The sequence below is a fragment of the Mauremys reevesii genome, linkage group 3, assembly GCF_016161935.1.
Source record: "Mauremys reevesii isolate NIE-2019 linkage group 3, ASM1616193v1, whole genome shotgun sequence".
Taxonomy (NCBI): Eukaryota; Metazoa; Chordata; order Testudines; family Geoemydidae; genus Mauremys; species Mauremys reevesii.
In genome coordinates this window covers 162,887,249-162,907,303 of record NC_052625.1, presented here as the reverse complement: position 1 = coordinate 162,907,303, position 20,055 = coordinate 162,887,249, and the positions used below count along the sequence as shown (strand labels likewise).

General features: G+C 44.9%; 1 protein-coding gene across 4 annotated transcripts in view; it reads right to left on the bottom strand.

Moving 5' to 3' along the window:
- COL21A1 (collagen type XXI alpha 1 chain) overlaps positions 1-14,365 on the bottom strand; it is a 181,845-nt gene extending 167,480 nt beyond the window's left edge. For all 4 annotated transcript variants that reach the window (XM_039528333.1, XM_039528334.1, XM_039528336.1 and 1 more), the window contains exon 1: positions 14,235-14,365. The gene's annotated coding sequence lies outside the window, so the exon portion shown is untranslated. The remainder of the gene's footprint in view (positions 1-14,234) is intronic.
- Between the last annotated feature and the right edge of the window lie 5,690 nt (positions 14,366-20,055).

Below are 20,055 nucleotides of genomic sequence, written 5' to 3'. Positions count from 1 at the left end.
CATTGTTACTTAGTGGGACATGACACTATTTCCCTACAAACTCCAGTCCATAGTTTCCAACCCTTTTTATTTTCTGGGCAGGGTTTCAGGATGAGGAGAATATTTGTAAATATTTGATGGGGAGAGATCCAACTTTTCAAAAGAATCTTACATCTATGTACAGTGCAGCTTGTACGTGCCTACTCTTCTGTGGGAGCAAAAAATGTCTCTTTTCAAAGATTTATCTGCCCACCTAGACACGCTGCAAAATAAGTCCAGAACTGTGCATGGTTGAAGTTTTGAGGGGTACTCAGACTCTGGTTGCATGCATAGCACTGGGATTTTTTAAAGGAACTATATGTCATCCAGCTCTCTTTACTCCTAAGGGAATTCTGTGTGTCTGCAGAATTCATGGCCCCCGCAGATTTCTTTGCTTACCTGCAGAAAAATGACTTCTGATGGGAAAGCAGCAAGAGCAGTCATGCGCCCACTTCCTGGCAGTGCCGACAGGTTGGTTTGGGCACCCAGAGGAGGGGGTGAGGGACAGAGAGAGATAGAGAGAGACTCTGTCCCTCTCACTTGCTATTGAAGCACGCTCAGAGTGGAGGGGCAGGACTGTGGGGTATTTCTGAAGAGATAGATGTAGTAAGTGCAGGCCCTGATAAAGGCCTGGTATGAGGCCTGAGGCCTAAACTAAAGTAATGGTCAAGACTTTGCTAACATAAAGCAAAGTTAAGCTGTGAGCCAGAGGCAGGCCCTGCTCACAGAAGCAAGGAAAGGGCTGATGCTGCAAGAAGATACGTACCTAAAAGGTACTGAACACTAGATATCAGAACATTCACATACTTGCACAGTCCACACAGATAACAAAGAACAGGCTGGCCCATCCCAATGACAGGGGCAAAAGGGTAATATGATGGATAGAGTTGTTTTAATCAAACCAACATGTACAAGGTAAGAGGTGGCACCTTAATACGTAGAGGGGTTGTACCGTGCTAGGTAGAAAGGTTGCACCTCAATACGTCAGGTGTGATGTGTAACTTGTTTGTATCTGTGTATAAGAATGCATCCCTGGGGCGGTGTCTTTGTCCAGCCGAGGGGGCAGTGGAAAGTCCCGCCACTGACTGAGCTGAGTCCATTGCCAAGAGGCATTTTGTCGCAGTACGCCCGGTAGACTAAGTAATCTACGGGGACCCTGCCAGGGTGTCCGAGGTCGCAATAAACCTAGCCGACGTGGCTTTGCATCTTACTGGACTCTGTGGTTATTGGGGGTTCTCGTCGGGTCTGCTGTGTCAGCTATCTGCGTAGAGCTGGGGCAGCACACAGAGGGAACTCACGCACGGAGCCGAGTGATATCAACAAGGAGAAAGCAGAGCACCATACCGGTACAACTCTGACAACAATAGACATAGGGCGGGCTCTGTTCTGTCTGGCATAGGAGAATGTAGCAACCTGCCTACTTAGTGAATTGTTCCCATTGTTCTTAGTGAATTCCCCCAGGTGTAAAACAGGTGTAAAACTTTTAAGGCTCCTTTACATTGCCAGAGTGGTGTAAAGGAGCCTTATTGTAAAGGACAGTGTGGCCTTATTAATGCTTATGTTGCATTAGTGATTAGAACTGGTCTAAATTTTTGGACTGAAAAAAATCCCTATCAAAATGTGCTCCATGAACTGTTTGCTACTGACCTACTTCAAGATGGTCAGTAGCCAGTATAAATTCTGAGTTTGAGTCCCCAACCCTTATGTGCTCTTCAGTTGCCTATGATGTAGTGCTGAGCATATGGCTGCACATATTTGTTAATTAATAATTAAAAGTAAAGGGCCGATACTAGCTACATTACTATTAGACAGAGGGGGTTTGATGATTTCCTCTAATGCTCCCCACTCCCATTCTCTATCCACTGTATTGTAGTTTAAATAAATTACCAAAATAATTGAAACTAGCTGCATTGTATTGTATTATTTTCACAAAAATGCAGAATTTTGCAGAATTTTAAAATATAGTGTGCAGAATTTTTAATTTTTTGGACCAGAATTCCCCCAGAGTATCTATTGGACAGCTACAGGGCAGAGTGGCACCTTTTTTCTGGCTACAGCCAGGTGCACTGAAATGAAACATGGACAACTCATCACTATACTGCTTCATCAAAGATAAATCCATGCACACACACAGGTACAGGTTGCTATTTATTTATCTGCACCAGTAGCCTGCAGCTTTCTCTAACAGCATTTGCACTAATACCTGGCCCCAGCTCCAAAAGTTCTCCTCGCAAACAGAAGATTTTACTTAATTATAGAGGAAAACTCCTCTTTTGAGGAAAGATGCCTTACATATTTAGAGACCAACCCAAAGTAAACAGAGGCCTCCAATTCCTCTGGGCTGCCTATTTAGCCAAGGTCAAAATATAAAAACATGCTAACAAAAGATGTGTATATATTTGCAGTAATTTCTCAGGAAATAGAGAGTAGGTGTTTTCTTAGTACAAGAAGCCTTCCTAGGACACAGCCCTGTGATTCTGAAAATTAGGTGCAGCTGTCCCTTCCCCCTGTTTTGACTCCATTAAGGAAATGTGGGTCTTAGCTTCCCACTCTCCCAGAAGATGTCGCTAACCTTCATTTCAGAAGGAGAGTCATACGTACTCCATAACCATAGGACCCCCTCTTCACAGTAAGTGGATTCACAATAAAGGTGACAGGCAGCAAAGAGAAACACAATTGCATTCCTCTATCTATTCTTTACAAACGCACCATGGACTAAAACATAAAACTATCGTTTTATAAGAACCAAAGTATATTAGCAAAATTTTTTCAAACGTTTTTCCTTGCAATAGTCAAAAGCAAGAGGCTCCTTATCCACTCATCTTAAATTATTATACAGGGATCTGGTTTTCATAGGTTATTAGTAGTGCCCTACCAAATTCAGAGTCCACTTTGGACAATTTCACTGCCAGAGGGTTTTTTAATTGGTCAGTTTCACTATTTCAGCTGTTTACATCTAAAATTTCAAGGTGTTGTGGTGTTATAAGCTAAGTTCCCCCCAAGTAAGCTAAGTTCCCTCTATTAAGCGCCGCACAGGCACTCAGGGCTGCAGTGCGGAGAAATGCCTCTTCCCCAGCCCCAGACCTGCCATAGCCTGGACCTGCCGTGGCCGGGGGGAGAGGTGCCACTCTCCTGGCCCCAACCCAGACCTGCTGCAGCTGGGGGGAGAGGCAATCCTCCCCCAGCCCCAACCCAAGCCAACCCAGCCCCAGACCTGCCACAGCCGGGGGGAGAGGTGTTCCACACCCGGCCCCAACCCAGCCCCGGCCAAGACCTGCCACGGCTGGGGGAGAGGTGCCTATCCTGTGGCCCCAGCCCTGGAGCTGCTACGGTGGGGAGAGACACCTCTCCTCCCCAGCCCAGGTGCTGCTGCAGGGAAAGAGAGCTGGGGGGACTCCTCTCTCCCTGCTATAGCCCCGGGGCAGCCTGCACCTCAAACCCCTCATCCCTGGCCCCACTCCAGAGCCCGCATCCCCAGCCGGAGCCCTTACCCCCCCACTCCCATCATCCCAATCCTCTGCCCCATCCCTGAGCCCCCTCCGACACTCCCCACCAGGGGAAGAGAGGTTGGAAGCCCCAAGCCCGGGCAGGAGCCACCGGGAGTGGGGGCAGAAGCCTTGAGCCCAAGTGCACCTGCCCTGCCAGAAGCCATGGGGTAGAAGCCCTAAGCTCCGTCAGGAGCTGCTGAAGGGGGCAGAAGCCCGGACCCCAGGCAGGAGCCACAGGGGGTGGAAGCCCCGAGCCTGCATCCCCCAAGCCCAGGCAAGAGGCCACCAGGGGTGGGGGGGCGGGAGAAGCCCCAAGTCTGGGCAGAAGCCACCGGGGAGCAGGGAGGGCAGAAGCCTCAAGCCCAGCTCTAGGGCTGCTGCAGCACAGAAGGGAGGGCGTACCACCCTCACTGCTGTTCTGCCTGTAGAGTTGGGTCTGATCTCCCCCCATAACGGCCATGCAGGGGAAGGACAAGTCTTTCCCCTCCCCACCCTGGCTGAACTAGATTTTGGTGACAGCAGATTTCACAGGGAAGGGATTATTTCATGGTCCATGACACGTTTTTCATGGCTGTGAAATTAGTAGGGTCCTAGTTATTAGAGGATTGCAGTGATTTGAAGACATTTTACTATCAACAGATTTCTATGATTTCTGGTGGTTTGAGCAACTTTATCCCATGAAGAATGGGGTTGGATTTTTGTTTGTTTGTTTGTTTCCCCTGGTGTCTTTAAGTGACCCTGAACCAGGATGTTTTCTTCTTCCTGGTTCTGCCTATTCTCTGTTGTACTGTCAACCCACAGACCGTGCTTCCCCAACAGCTGTTTTAATTTTTTTCTGTGTCCATTTTTGCCACTGGGTCTTTACTTGTTCTCAAAGGGAAGAATTTTAAAGACACAAATATGAGTTAGGTGCCCAACTCCCACTGAAAGACAAGGAGAACTCCCTTTCAGTTAGGTTGAGCACTTCACTCGCAGGTCTCTACATACATAACTTTTATTTTTCTCTTCTGGAAATCCATCAAATGTTTCCTGTATCTTATTGAGTCTTTTTAAGCACTCTTTTTATTCTTCCGCTTCTTGGTCTCTGGATTTGCTATGTATCAGCATCTTCAACCTTCTTCACTTTGGACAAAAAGTCATACTGGAAGCCATTCTTCTTTCATACAAATTCCAAATGAGTCTTCTGGCGTATCTCGCTTTCTCTCTTCAAGTTCTGCTTTCAAGTAAGTACCTTAGTTCCTCAAGACACCTTTTTTTTTCTTTTCTTTTTTTTTTTTAAAAGATTAGGTGATATATAAGTAGCTCCTATTTCACTTGGTGCAGAACTACATACCTTTTGTTTTCTGAATCATGGAATCATAGAAATGTCTGGCTAGCAGGGACCTCAAGAAGTCATCAAGTCGAGCCCTCTGCATGGAGGCAAGGCCATGTAAACCTAGACCATCCCTGAGAGGTATTTGTCCAACCTGTCTTTAAAACCTCCAATGATGGGGCTTTCACAGCCTTCCCTGGAAGCCTATCCAATGCTTAAATGCCTTTATAGTTAGAAAGATTTTCCTAATATGTAACCTAAATCTCCTTTGCTTCAAATTAAGCCCATTATTTCTTGTCCTACCTTTAGAGAACATGGAGAACAATTGATCACAGTCCTCTTTATAACAGCCATTAACTTATTTGAATACTGTTACCAGGTCCCCTCTAAGTCTTCTTTTCTCAAGACTAAACATACCCTTTTTTAATCCTTTCCGTGTATCTCAGGGTTTCTAAACATTTTATCATTTTTGTTGCTTTCCTCTGGACTTTACTCCAATTTGTTCATATCATTCCTAAAGTGTGGCACCCAGAATTGGACATAGTACTCCAGCTAAGGCCTCACCAGTGCTGTGCAGAGTGGGACAATTACCTCCCATGTCTTATGTACAACACTCCTATTAATACACCCCAGAATGATACTAGCCATTTTTGCAATTGCATATTGTTGACTCATATGCAATTTGTGATCCACTCTAACCCCTAAACACTTTTCATTAGTACCCAGCCACTTATTCCCAATTTTGTAGTTGTGTAATAATGAAGCCTACTTTTTTCCAATGACATTCTGTCAGCAATAGGGTGACCAGACAGCAAGTGAGAAAAATCAGGACTGGGAGTGGGGGGGGGGTAATAGGAGCCAATATAAGAAAAAGCCCCAAATATCAGGTCTGTCCCTATAGAATTGGGACATCTGGTCACCCAAGTCAGCAAGCAATCTGTCTCTGTTACTCTCTATCTCACTGAAATTAAGGCCAACATTTTTAAAAAAATCAGAAGCCTAACTTTAGACCCAAATCTATCTCCTGTAGCTACTGCCTGAACAAATGGGAGTTCTGGTTTATCTATAGCAGATGGATTTCACTTTTCCTGTCTTGGGTTTAAATTCTGTCATCTGGAAATGATATTTGCCATTAAGTGCTTTTTTCTTGCAATATTTGAAAGTCTGTAGGTAGCTGAGCTGGAAAATAAACCCATCTCTCTGAAATTCAAACCTAGGGCTCTGTCCACTCTGCCAGCTTTCATCCCTTAAATTTTATTTTATCTTTGTTTAATTCAAGTGTTGTACATGTTACCCACCTATTATTTGGGTTACCATACAGATGTATAACTCTTTGATTTCAAATATTACAATGTGCTTATATTTTAAATTCCATTTTCTTCTTTCTCTCCCTTTTTTTACTGAAGTTATAATTCTGTTTTCTCTACTTCTGATGGGAAAGGGGAAATTTCAGGTTCTTCTCTTGAGTGCAAGTAAGATGGAACTGTTGAGCTGTGGTTGTAATTAGTAAGAGGGTTGTCATTATCCAAACAGCTCCACTTAGAACTTTATGAAACAGAATCAGAGTTCAGGCCAGAGGCTACAGGAAAATGATCCAGAAGATTCCAGGGAATTTGGCATAAAAGGACTGTGTGGAAAGAAAATTACTAGAGAAGTTGCTAGATTTGCTGTGTATATGAACATTTATATAAACTTTTTTTAAAAAATTGGTTGGTTTAAAACAAAGCAAACACTTGCTGCATCTTATCCAAAGTGTGTGTGTCATTGTTATACTAGGCACCTGTAGGGCTTGTCTAAGGAATCCTGGTAATGTGTGGTCAAGATCCCTGCCATCTTTCCTAGTATGGTAAAACTGTATGCAGTTTTTCTGTGCAGTTCAACTAGGCAGAGGGCTATACATGCAAAACTTAAAGCTGGTCCGGACTATTTTACATTTTAACAAATCCTACTGTCTATTTTTCATAAATATGAAGTGAAGTCCTGATCTCTCTTCATCAGAAATTGCAGACGGTATGGAACTTGGAAATTAATCATAGGAAGTGCTGAGCATGGAGGAGTTGGGGAGGGGCATGGGAGGACATTGTCCCCCAGACTGCAAGCCTCAGGCAGGCAGCCTAAGTGTGCAATGCAATATGTTCTGCAGAGGAGACAGGAGACATGCTGCTTCCAGCTTGTGCCCCTGAGGCAGAGAGTCAGAATTTTGTTTATAAACAGAGTGATTAACAGGTGATTAAGATAAGAAATGGCTGTTAGGATGTTTCCTAACGTTAAATGATCTGTTCCAAGCTTAGTGAACTTCAAAAAGTAAGTAGTAAATGACAAAAAGTAATTGTAGATTTTTCTACAGATGTTTCAATTGTTGTATTCAAGAGGTGGTAACAAAGTTACCAATATCTTTCTTTGAGGAGATAACTTATTTTTTAGACAAAGAATGCAGTAGATTTCAAAAAGGCATTTGACACAGTTCCACATGAGAAATTATTAGTTAAATTGTAGAAGATGGGGATTAATATCAGAACTGAAAGGTGGATAAGGAACTGGTTAAAGGAAGACTACAAAAGGTCATACTGAAAGGTGAGCTATCAGGCTAGAGGGAGGTTACTACTGGAGTTCCTCAGGGATCACTCTTGGGACCAATCCATTTAACATTTTTACTACTGATCTTGGCACCAAAAAATGGAGTGTGCTAATAAAATTTGCAGATTACACAAAGTTGGGAGGTATTGCTAATACCGGGGACTGGAATACCAGACAAGAAGATCTGGATGACCCTGTAAACTGGAGTAATAGAAATGGGATGATATTTAATAGTGCAAAGTCATGCATTTAGGGACTAACAAGAATTTCTGGTATAAAATAGGGACATATCAGTTGCAAGTGAAAGTGGAGGAGAAAAGACCTGGGTGTGTTGGTTGATCACAGGATGACTGTGAGCCATCAATGTGATGCGGCTGTGAAAAAGGCTAATGCAGTCCTAGGATGTATCAGGCGAGGTATTTCCGGTAGACAGGGAAGTGTTAATACTATTATACAAAGCACTGGTGAGCCCTCATCTGGAACAGTGTGAGCAATTCTGGTCTCCCATGTTTAAGAAAGATTAATTCAAACTGGAACAGGTGCAGAGAAGGGCTACTAGGATGATCTGAGGAATGGAAAATCTATCTTATGAGAAGAGACTCAAAGAGTTTGGCTTGTTTAGTCTAACCAATAGAAGGCTGAGGGGAGATGACTGTACTCTATAAATACATCAGAGGGATAAATACCAGGGAGGGAGAGCAGTTATTTAAGTTCAGCATCAATGTGGACCCCAGAATAAATGGATGTAAACTGGCCATCAACAAGTTTAGGCTTGAAATTAGGCAAAGGTTTCTAACCAGCGGAGGAGTAAAGTTCTGGAATAGCCTTCCAGGGGGAGCAGTGGGAGGCAAAAAACCTAACTGGCTTCAAGATTGAGTTTGATAAGTTTATGGAGAGGATAGTATGACAGGACTGCCTACAGTGGCATGTGGCCCATTGACAACTGCCAGTAGCAAAAATCCCCCAACAGCTGGAGATGGGACACTAGATGGGGTGGACTCTGAGTTACTACAGCAAATTATTTCCCAATTATCTGGCTGGTGGGTCTTTCCCACAAGCTCAGGGTCTAATTGATCGCTATATTTGGGGTCAGGAAGGAATTTTTCCCCAGGTCAGAATGGCTGAAACCTGGGGAGCAGGGGATTCACCTTCCTCTGCAGTATGGGGCCACTTACAGGTTTAAACTAGTGTAAATGATGAATTCTCCAAAACTTCCAGTCTTTAAGCCATGATTTGAGGACTTCAGTAACTTAACCAGAGGCTAGGGGTCTATTACAGGAGTGAGTGGGTTCTGTGGCCTGCAATGTACAGGAGGACAGATTAGATGATCATGATGGTCCCTTCTGACTTTAGTAAGAGTATCTGAGTAAGAATATACGTTACAATTTTAAACCTAACCAGTGTCCCATAAGTGACTTGCCACAAGATGTCAGAACATCTTGTTCCTGTATTAACATGTCTTGTATTAGAGCTATTATTTATTTATTTTTCTTTCTTGATATAGAAATTAGATACAATACTCCTGTCAGATAGTTCTAAGTTATTACATGCAAAAACACTAGAGTTTTCAGTTGCCTAAGTAGCCCCTGGAATCACAATTAATGCCCCCCCCACCACCACCCCATCTGAAATGGGGACAGGCACAGAATTCCCCCACAATGGGAAATTTCCCCCACAAAGTTGGCCTCACTGGAACTGCCCCACCTGCTCCTCCCAAATATAGAAGTCTTACTAAGCCTATGGTGCTGAGGTTTTGCAACTTCTACTGAGGTCAACAGGAGATGTGGTTCCTTTGCACCACCTAGGAACAGGCCTTATGTACTCTGGTCTGGTTGTTATGAAGACATATCAGCTGTCCACCAACAAATTGATAAGTCTGTGTTTTGCACGTAATAGCCACAGAAACAGTATTTATCTCCTCTGTCAACCCACTTTCATATATACATTTGAAAAGTACAGAGCAAAAATGCTGCAATCGTGGACACCAGAGATTAAATTTTTGGAAATCATTGACTCTGCTTCATGAAGAAAAGTACAGATTGTTATAAAGATATTTTGGAAAACACATAAAGGTATGCTTTAAAAATTGTTGGTTTATTCTCAAGCTGGAGTTCAAATTTTTTAAGCTATTGTTGATGTAGGGTATAACTGTGGTCAAGCAAGAAAGAACATGTTTTATCATCACCACAACTCTAAAAGGTTATTATACAAAAGGAAGAGAAGAAAAAAAGTATACAAAGATAGTTTGCAAAACAAACATTTTATGTATTTATTTCAACTAATAAAATGTACTTAGCCTGTGATCTGGGTCTTGTAGTATTTGTATATGTTTTAAAGATTATTTACAAATTTACCAAATATCAACACTAAAGCAAAATCCACCCACAAAAACTGGGACTCTGCCCACTCCAACAATTCAACCTTCCCCCTCCAAATTAACCTGCATTATGTTCTGAAAGTTGATAAACTTAGATTTTGGCAGCCCATGGAATATGTATTATATTGCAGAGTCCCAGACCCTCTAATGAGAATGTCCTGTCCTCAGACAAAACACATCTCAACTGCCAGATTAAAACATGGAAAGAGAAGCAAGGACTATCCCTTTGTTATGTTTACAGTGTCTAGTGCAATGGGACCCTAACCTCCAGGCACTGCCACTACCAAATAATAATCTCAGGGATAGTCAGGACCTCAAGTATAAAGGACTTTCTAACCAAACAAAATACTGATGTAATGCAGAAATATAAATTTTCTAGACAGTAATGTGACGCTCACTTAAAAGGGTTTACTTTGAACTGATAATGAATTCAAAGTAATCCTCTAAAATAAGTCTCATTAATATGAGTTAAAAGTTTTACTTTTCATGAGACCACAGAGATAATTTCAAAACAAGTTTCCCTGCATTCTATGTCTGTTGTAAATTATAGTGGATTTATGTTTTCATGCCAGTCAACTCCAATGCCAAAATGTTTTTTATTTTTTACACCACCATTTAAGAACTCGTTTCATTACAGCATAACACACATTGAAAAAAGAGATGAATTATCTTATCCTTCATTGGAATGATTTACACTGCATAAAATACTAGAAAGTTGACATCTATTTGCTTTATAATGCTTTATTTCTATTCAATTCACTACTCAGTACCATCAACACTCCTCACCTCCCTGCTTTCTATCTGCTTGCAACAACCCGGGAAAACTAAACCAAGCAGCATTACTTTAAGCCAATTGCTATACAGATTAATGGAAGAAAAGTTTCCTTTGTACATCTCACAAAACTCCAGTATCACAGAAATTAGAGGTCTTTTCCATCTATTAGGTCATTTTGTCCATGCCTCTGGCAATGCAATTTTGCTCTCTACAGTATATTGCTCAGTGCTATGACCAGTCCAGTTCTATGCAGTATCATTTAGAAGTCAGCCAGGATTCAGTCTATTCTCCCACTCATGGACGAGGGTTGCAAATAAACTCCAAAACTTGGACTTTCCATTTGACACAGCAACATGCTACTGTCACAGCACAGTAATCTACTTAAATGATCTTTTTTTCACATCCAGGCTTTACTTTGAATGAGTAGCAATGACGACTTACAACCACATCTGACTCAAAGAGAGAAATTCATCTGTGGTACAGATGGCCATGCAAGTGCATCTACGCCACTTAAGCCCCATTTGGGCTGCACAGCAGGCTGCCCTGTAACTCTGACCCTGGGCTAGGTGGTGGATTTCACCTCCCCGGTTCTCTGCACTCCACCCTCATAGAGCCCAAATACTGGAACTTTATCCAAGTCAAAGGAATGTCATCCTTAATCCATAAAATTAATCTTTCTGTTTAAAACTATGAGGTGCTTCGGCAAAAATTAAAACAAGATGAATGGGTAATATAATGGCAGATTAAAATCAATGTGGCCAAATGCAAGGCAATGAACTTTAGGAGGAGTAATTTGAACTGCTCATATACCTTAGTGGGCTCTAAATTAACTGGGTTCTAAATTAACAGCTCAGGAAAAACATGTGGGCATCACTGTGGACAGCTCAGTGAAGATTTATAGACTAACAGGCCAGAAGGGGCCACTGTGATTATCTAGTCCTACCTTATTAACCAAATGTGTAAGCTCATAAAAAATCAAGTTAGTTTGGCAGGATTTATTTTCCATAAATCCATGTTGATTGGCATTAATTATATTACCATCCTTTAATTATTTATTAATCAAGTCCCGTATCAGCCATTCCATTATTTTGCGCAAGATGGATGTCAGACTGACAGACCTATATTTACCCAGGTTGTTCTGTTTACCCTTTTTAAATATTCCTAGAGTTCCAGAAAATCAATATTCCTGGTCCAGCGAGTTCCTCCATTAGCTCTTTTAGAACTCTTAGATGCAAGTTACCCAGACCTGTCAATTTTAAAATGTCTAACAACAGTAACTACGGTTTAACATCCTCCCAACTTACTATTGGAATGGGAACGGTTGTTTTCCTCCCAAATATAGAACAGAAATATTTACTGAACACTTCTACCTTTCCTGCATTATTGACAATTCAACCATTTCCATCTAGTAATAGACCAATACTGTTGTTAGGATTCCTTTTGTTCCTAACATATTTTTTAAATTCTTTACTGTCCTTAACTCATCTGATTGTGTTGTTTTGCTTCCCTTACCAATTTTCTACAATTCCTAGCTTCTGATTTATATTCTATTGCTGTCAACATTCATTTTTTCCATGTATCAGAGGGGTAGCCGTGTTAGTCTGGTTCTGTAGAAGCAGCAAAGAATCCTGTGGCATCTTATAGACTAACAGACGTTTTGCAGCATGAGCTTTCGTGGGTGAAAAGCTCATGCTGCATCCGAAGAAGTGGGTATTCACCCACGAAAGCTCATGCTGCAAAACGTCTGTTAGTCTATAAGGTGCCACATTTTTTCCATGTGTTTATATCTATATTATAAAAATTATTTTTTATAGATGCCTTCACTTCCACTGTAACCAAGAAGTTGTTTTTTAATCAGTGCACCCTCGTTTCTCCAGTGTGGGATTGCAACTTTTTCTGAGTCTAGTAAAATGTTCTTAAACAATTCCCAATTATCATTCACATTTTTCTGTTTAACTTCTTTTACCCAACTGATTTGGCTCATAATTGTTTTCAGCTTTGTGAAGCTGACCCTTCTAAAGCACCACATATATGTATCACTGGTTTGTAGAGAGAAGACTTATTCTCAATCTACAGCCATGGTTAAAAAAAATGTCCCTATTAGTATGTTATTCTATAATTGTTTATTGAAGGCTTTATTACACCTTCTTCTGAAGAATCCATTATTTGCCACTGTTTGAAATAGATTACTGGACTGAACAAACTACTCATCTGATCCAGCATGGTAAGTCTTATGTTTACTTAGAACGTGTCTTCACTTGCACATCACCGCAAAAGCATCACCAGTAAGCGCTGTACGCCTCTCATGGAGGTGGCTTTCTTTTTGCAAGGGAACTTCTGAGTTTCACTGCAAAAAGTCATTGGCAAGTGTAAACGCTCCCAAGTTTTTTGCGCAAAAAAGGGACTTTTTCAACTTTAAATGGCAAGTGTAGACATGCCCTTAGAAACATTTCCTTTGAACTGTTGGTATCAGTACTAGCACATTACAATAGGTATGGTTCTAGCTGTGGTAGTTGTATATATAATTTTAGAGAAGAGGAGAAATCACATCACAGAAACTGGCATAAAAAATGAAGTAACTGAAGGCTAGAATTTGATAACCTTTCTTACACTGAATATATATAACCATATAAATAATAATAACTATTAGAGATGGCCCACAGAGTGGAATTGTCATACCAAGTGATTTGCAGAATTATAAAACTAAAATAACCTGTGCTATAAATATATTGCACAATGCTTTGAGAATGTGAATTGCTAATTAAACTATAACTATATTATTTATTATTAAAATTCCAATATTCCTGTACTAAGAAGCTAGCTACCAAACAAGTTTGAATTGTAAATTTGCACAAAAGGGGTGGCTTGTTTTTCCAACTATAACACAAGAAAAAATAACTATGAGACTAAAGGGTTATGATGCTATATCGATCATATAATCTTGTGCAAATAAACTGAGCCATAAAGTCATGCTTGTACAATCTAGTGCACATGCAAACACTGTGGCTAGTGAGAAATCCATCAGTAACACATTCCAGTCCCATTTCTGTTTTGTTAAATGCATAGATTATATAAGATTTGCACTTGTAATTTGCCAAGGTTATTGCACTCCCCCACTCCTCTAGGCAGGCTCTTCACTAGAGGAAAACTGGCTGCATGTTTTAAAAGTTTGTAATAATTCACAGATTTTAGGCCAGTCCTGAAATCTACACCTGCCATTCAAAGACAAGCTCCCCCCACTTACTTTCTCCTCTGAATGAAACTAAAGGATACACAGGGAGGTCTCTGCTCCCCTGTGCTTCAAGTATCACCCCAGTTCATGTCATCAGTTCATAATCAGAATTGCTTCCATCCCTACTGACTGAACAAGGGCAACAGGGCTGGTCCGTATGTGGTGTAGGAGCACTGAGGCGGTGAAAGACAGCTCCCTACCTCACCCAATACCTCAGCATGTGCCCAGTCTGTGAGAGCGGAGTTTCAGCAAAGGCCACCGCGGAGCCCGTACCCAACCAGCCAGCTCCCTTCCCATGCGATCACTGCCGCTGGTGCCCCCGCCGCCTGGAAGGAGCAGCGAGCAATGCACGAACAGAAAGCAAACCCAGGGGCTGCTGTGACACTGTGTCTGCAGCTCCTCACTAACTACCTGCGAAATCGCTTTTGCCAGCTGGAGCCAGCCTGGGCGCGTACCTGGTTTGCGCGGCAGAGGCGGACGGCGGGGGCTTGCTGAGCACGGACAGGCAGATCCTACCAAGAGGGGCAGTGGGCAGCAATGAAGCAGCCTGACCCGAAGTGCTCTCAGCGTGAGCCTGCCTCCCACGTCCCCGCCCCGTCTCATGCAGCAGCAGCAGCAGCCCGTCCTATGGGTCTCATCCTCCCCAGCCCAGCGGCTGTTTTACTCAGCCCCAGGGCGAGGGGCGGAGCGTGGGAGATCAGATCCCCCCGTGTGCCCCCAGCCCAAGGAGGTGATTGGTTAGAGGCAGGGCGGGGGGGGTTCTTATCGCCCATGCTCCCGCCCCCCGCAGTGCCCGAGAGGCGAGAGCCCCCTCGCAGTGGGGCTGGAGGGGGAGGATGCGTCCCGGGGCTTTGGGCGGCCGCGCCGCTTGGGGCTGCGTGTGCCGCGCACTAAATCAAGCCGCGTCGGAGCCGGCTCTAGCGACCCGTGATCGGCGGGACCCCGGCCCTGGGGTACTGCAGCCCTTCCCCCCGCCCAGCCGAGCTGCAGCTCGCTGGGCTGCCCCGGCCCCCAGCCCCGGTCTCGCAGCCAGAACCGCAAATAGCCGCGGGCTGAGCCGCTGTCCAGGCACCAGCAGGCCCCAGAAGCCCCCCACCTTCCGGGGATGGACTTGGCCCCAGGAGGCGACAGGCTGGTTGCTGTAGCCGCAGTGGGCTCTGCTTAGGAGACCAGCGGCCGCCCGGCATGTGGCTCACACCGCATCCGCTCAGCCAGGTGCAGGGCTGGGGGGAGGAGGTTGCTCTGGGCAAGGTAGAGGAGGAGTCCCCCTTCCAGGAAGCAGAGCCTGAGCCTCCAGCTAGGGGTCTGGCGAGCCCCTGTGCTCTCAACCCTGTCATAGAAGATTAGGGTTGGAAGGGACCTCAGGAGGTCATCTAGTCCAACCTGCTCAAAGCAGGACCAACACCAACTAAATCATCCCAGCCAGGGCTTTGTCAAGCTGGGCCTTAAAAATCATTAAGGATGAAGATTCCACCACCTCCCTAGGTAACCCATTCCAGTGCTTCACCACCCTCCTAGTGAAATAGTGTTTCCTAATATCCAACCTAGACCTCCCCCACTGCAACTTGAGACCATTGATCCTTGTTCTATCATCTGCCACCACTGAGAACAGCTGAGCTTCATCCTCTTTGGGACCCCCCCCCCCAGGTAGTTTAGGCTGCTATCAAATCCTCCCTCACTCTTCTCTTCTGCAAACTAAACAATCCCAGTTCCCTCAGCCTCTCCTTGTAAATCATGTGCCCCAGCCCCCTAATCATTTTCGTTGCCCTCCGCTAGACTATCTCCAATTTGTCCAAATCCCTTCTATAGTGGGGGGGCCAAAACTGCACACAATACTCCAGGTGTGGCTTCACCAGTCTTGAATAGAGGGGAATAATCACTTCTCTCAATCTCCTGGCAGTGCTCCTACTAATACAGCCCAATATTCTGTTGGCCTTCTTGGCAACAAGGGCACACTGCTGACTCATATCCAGCTTCTCGTCCACTGTAATCCCCAGGTCCTTTTCTGCAGAGCTGCTGCTTAGCCAGTTGGTCCCCAGCCTGTAGCAGTGCATGGGATTCTTCCAGATTGCACCCACCAGGGAGAGGCAGTTTCCCCTCAGGAAGGGTGGCTAGAGGTAGGGAGGGAAAAGGAGGGGGGGTTGAATGGAGGAGGGTGGAGTGGGAATTTAGCCCAGTGTTTCAAAAGCAGGTGTGCCCCAAAAGCTGAGCAGTTAAAGGTGGGTGACTCCTCCAAGTCCCCTGGTGACTGGGTGCTGTATGTGGTGGGGGGGGGGGCTGTAGGATTTTCAGAAGCACCTGGAGACCCCTACCTGCTCAGGAAAGTTAGGAGCTAGTCATACATAATTAGCACTGCAGATCTCTCAGCATTAATATAATCATAAAAATGAAGGACTGGTGGGGACCTTCCAAAGTCCGTATGTCCAGCCCCCTGCACTAAGGGAGATCCTAGTAAACCTAATTTCTGACAGGTATTTGTCCAACCTGTTCTGAAAACTTCCAGTGATGGAGATTCCACAACCTCCTTTTGAAGCCTATTCCAGAACTCAACTACCCCTATAGTTAGAAGGTTTCCTAATATCTAACCTAAATATCCCTTGCTGTAGATTCAGCCCATTATTGCTTGGCCTACCTTCAGTGGACATGGAGAACAATTGATCACCATCCTCTTTATAACAGTGTCACATTCTGGGATGCAATCCAGCGAGACGGGTTCTGTTACTGCCTGCCCTGTAACTCTGAGTGCCTCAAAATTTTCTGCTACTGTGGTTCTCAGCCTGGACACCAGCAGACAATCATGCAGGTCATGCACTCAGGGTGTGTGTGCTGTGCAGTCCTGAACGAGCAATTTTGACTCCAGGATCCTGCCAGCAACATGCCACTCACACTTTCTGGTTTCTACCAGCCTGGGTTAACAACTTGGCAACACATTCCTAGTCCCAAATTTTTCCAAAACAATGTGCCCAGAAGTGTCCAAGCGCATATTCGAGCACATAATACATAACTCTTTGTATACATTCTGTGCATACATCATGCAAGAATATTAATGATCTGTGAGTTACTGTTTTTCCAGTGATGTCTTACATGTCAGGCCTGACAAGAGCTGCTGACACAGAGTAGTGAACTAGAAATGGGACTCTGTATCACAAACAGTCCTTAAAATATCTGAAGACTGTTACCACATCCTGCCCCTTTCCTTCCCCTAGTCTTTTTTTCTCATAGTTTATTTTAACCTTTCCTCATAGGTCAGGTTTTCTAAACTTTTTTTCATTTTTGTTGCTCTCCTCTGGACTCACTCCAATTTGTTCACATCTTTCCTAAAGCATGGGCCCCCAGAATTGGACACAGTATTCCAGCTGAGACCTCCCAGTGCCAAGTAGAGTGGGACAATTACTTCCTGCATTTTATATGCAATACTTCTGTTAATACACTCCAGAATATTAGCCTTGTTCACAACTCCATCATATTGTTGACTCACATTCAATTTGTGCCACTATAATGCCCAAATCCCTTTCTGTAGTACTACTGCCTAGCTAGTTAGTCCCCATTTTGTAGCTGAACATTTAAGTCTTCTGTTCTAAGTATAGTACTTTACACTTGTCTTTACTGAATTTCAGACCAATTCTCTAATTTGTGAAGGTCATTCTGAATTCTAACCCTGTCCTCCAAAGTGCTTGCCACCTCTTCCAGCTTGTTGTCATCCACAAATTTTATAAGCATACTCTCCTACTCCCTTATCCAAGTCATTAATGAAAATGTTGGTAGTGGATGTGGATAGTGAATGTGGATCCCCATTGGATACACCCTCACCGTTTCACAATGAACCATTGATAACTACTCTTTACGATAACTACTGATAACGGTCTTTCAACCAGTTGTGCCCCTGCCTTGCAGTAATTTCATCAAGATCACATTTCCATAGTTTGCTTATGAGAATGATAAGTGGGACATAGTTCAAGGCATTACTAATATCAAGATATATCACGTCTATGGCTTCTTCTCATCAGGGGCGGCTCTAGAAAGTAGGCTGCCCCAAGCAGCGCGGAGCGCTGCGCCGCCCTTCCCCGGTCCCGCGGCGGGTCCCCTCTTCCCACGGCTCCGGTTGAGCTGCCGCCGGCATGCCAGCGGCAGGTCCACCGGAGCCCGGGACCAGCGGACCTGCCGCAGTCATGCCTGCGGGAGCTCAACCGGAGCCGCGGGAAGACGGGACCCGCCGCAGTCATGCCTGCGGCAGGTCCGCTCGTTCCGGGCTCCGGTGGACCTGCCGCAGGCATGCCGGCGGGAGCTCAACCGGAGCCAAATGCCGCCCCCCCGGGAAACGGCCGCCCCAAGCGCCTGCTTGGCGCGCTGGGGTCTAGAGCCGCCCCTGCTTCTCATCCACTAAGCCACAAACCCCATCAAAGAAGGCAATTAGGTTGGTTTGACATGATTTGTGTCACAATTCAGGGCAACTGAACCTGTATTCCCCCTCTTTGGTCCCGCAAGGGCACCCACTGTTGGGTTTCCAGCTCCCAAGCTTTTGCTTCTCTTTGGCAGAGACATGCATCCCTCTCCTCCTTACCAGAGTATTTCCAGGCTGCACTGTTACCTGCCTATACTGGATTCCCCAGTAAAGTCAAACCCACCTATGCAGGACTGCTTTACTTTTCCCCTCAGGCACGGTAAACAGTGTAATTGCCATAGTCAAGTTACACTATAGTTCTTTCTAAGGCCTGGTCCACACTAGGACTTTAATTCGAATTTAGCAGCGTTAATTCGAATTAACCGTGCACCCGTCCACATCACGAAGCTATTTAATTCAACATGGAGGGCTCTTTAGTTCGACTTCTGTACTCCTCCCCGACGAGGGGAGTAGCGCTAAATTCGACATGGCTATGTCGAATTAGGCTAGGTGTGGATGCAAATCGACCTTAGTAGCTCCGGGAGCTATCCCACAGAGCACCATTCTGTTGACGCTCTGGACAGCAGTCCGAGCTTGGATGCTCTGACCAGCCACACAGGAAAAGCCCCGGGGAAATTTGAATTCCTTTTCCTGTCTGGCCAGTTTGAATCTCATTTCCTGTGTGGACGTCGTGGCGAGCTCAGCAGCACTGGCAACGATCGCAGAGCTCTCCAGCAGAGGAGTCCAGGGAATCTCAGACGAGAAAGAGGGCCCCAGCTTGGACTGACCAGGAAGTCTTGGATCTCATTGCTGTGTGGGGCGATGAGTCTGTGCTTTCGGAGCTGCACTCCAACAAACAGAATGCAAAGACCTATGAGAAGGTCTCCAAAGCCATGGCACTCAGAGGATACAGCCGGGATACAACGCAGTGCCGCGTGAAAGTCAAGGAGCTGAGACAAGGCTACCAAAAAATGTGAGCGGCAAACGGACGCTCCGGAGCCCAGCCCCAGACATGCCGGTTCTACGAGGCACTTTATGCCATTCTCGGTGGGTCTGCCACCACTGCCCCACCAGTGTGCGTGGACTCTGAGGATGGGATACTGTCGACGGACTGTTCCTCGGAGATGTTCGCGGACGGGGAAGATGAGGAGGACGAGGCAGTCGACAGCGCTTACAACGCTGATTTCCCCGACAGCCAGGATCTCTTCATCACCCTCACTGAGATCCCCTACCAACCCTCCCCAGCAGTTACCCCGGACCCTGAATCAGGGGAAGGATCAGTCTGTAAGTGCTTTAAACATGTTAATATTTATTTTTAATGGAGCAGGAATAGTTACTAGTTGAAAAGAAGGTCAATATATATGGGGATGGAACAGAAATCCTCTTGGGAGATTTCCGAGAAGCTCTCCTGCAGGTAATCGAAAAGCCTCTGCATGAGGTTCCTGGGGAGAGCTGCCTTATTGGGTGCTCCGTGGTAGCACACTTTTCTGCGCCAGGCTATCATCAGGTACTCCGGGAGCATTGCCTCCACGAGCATGGCAGCATAGGCCCCTGGTTTGTGCTGGCTTTCACGCAGCATCTGCCTCAGTGACCCTCCTCAGGGTGATCTCGCTCGGAGACTCCTGCATTTAATTACAGTAATTTGTGTACTATTAGTATTGGGAGTGCTTCACTGTTCCTTTGCATAACAATGAGCGTCACTTTACAGCCACGTGGTGGAGGCTGCAGAGTGGCAGCATACAGGGATCTTTCCCAGGGAACAGACACGAGGGGGTGCAACAGGGGCAGAGTTTATGCTTTCAGGATTGCCTGTAGCAAGAGGACAGTGGTATACACTGACTTTTAAGCAGCCAAAAGTTTTTGGCTTACCATGCCTGGCTGCTCCACGGATTCTG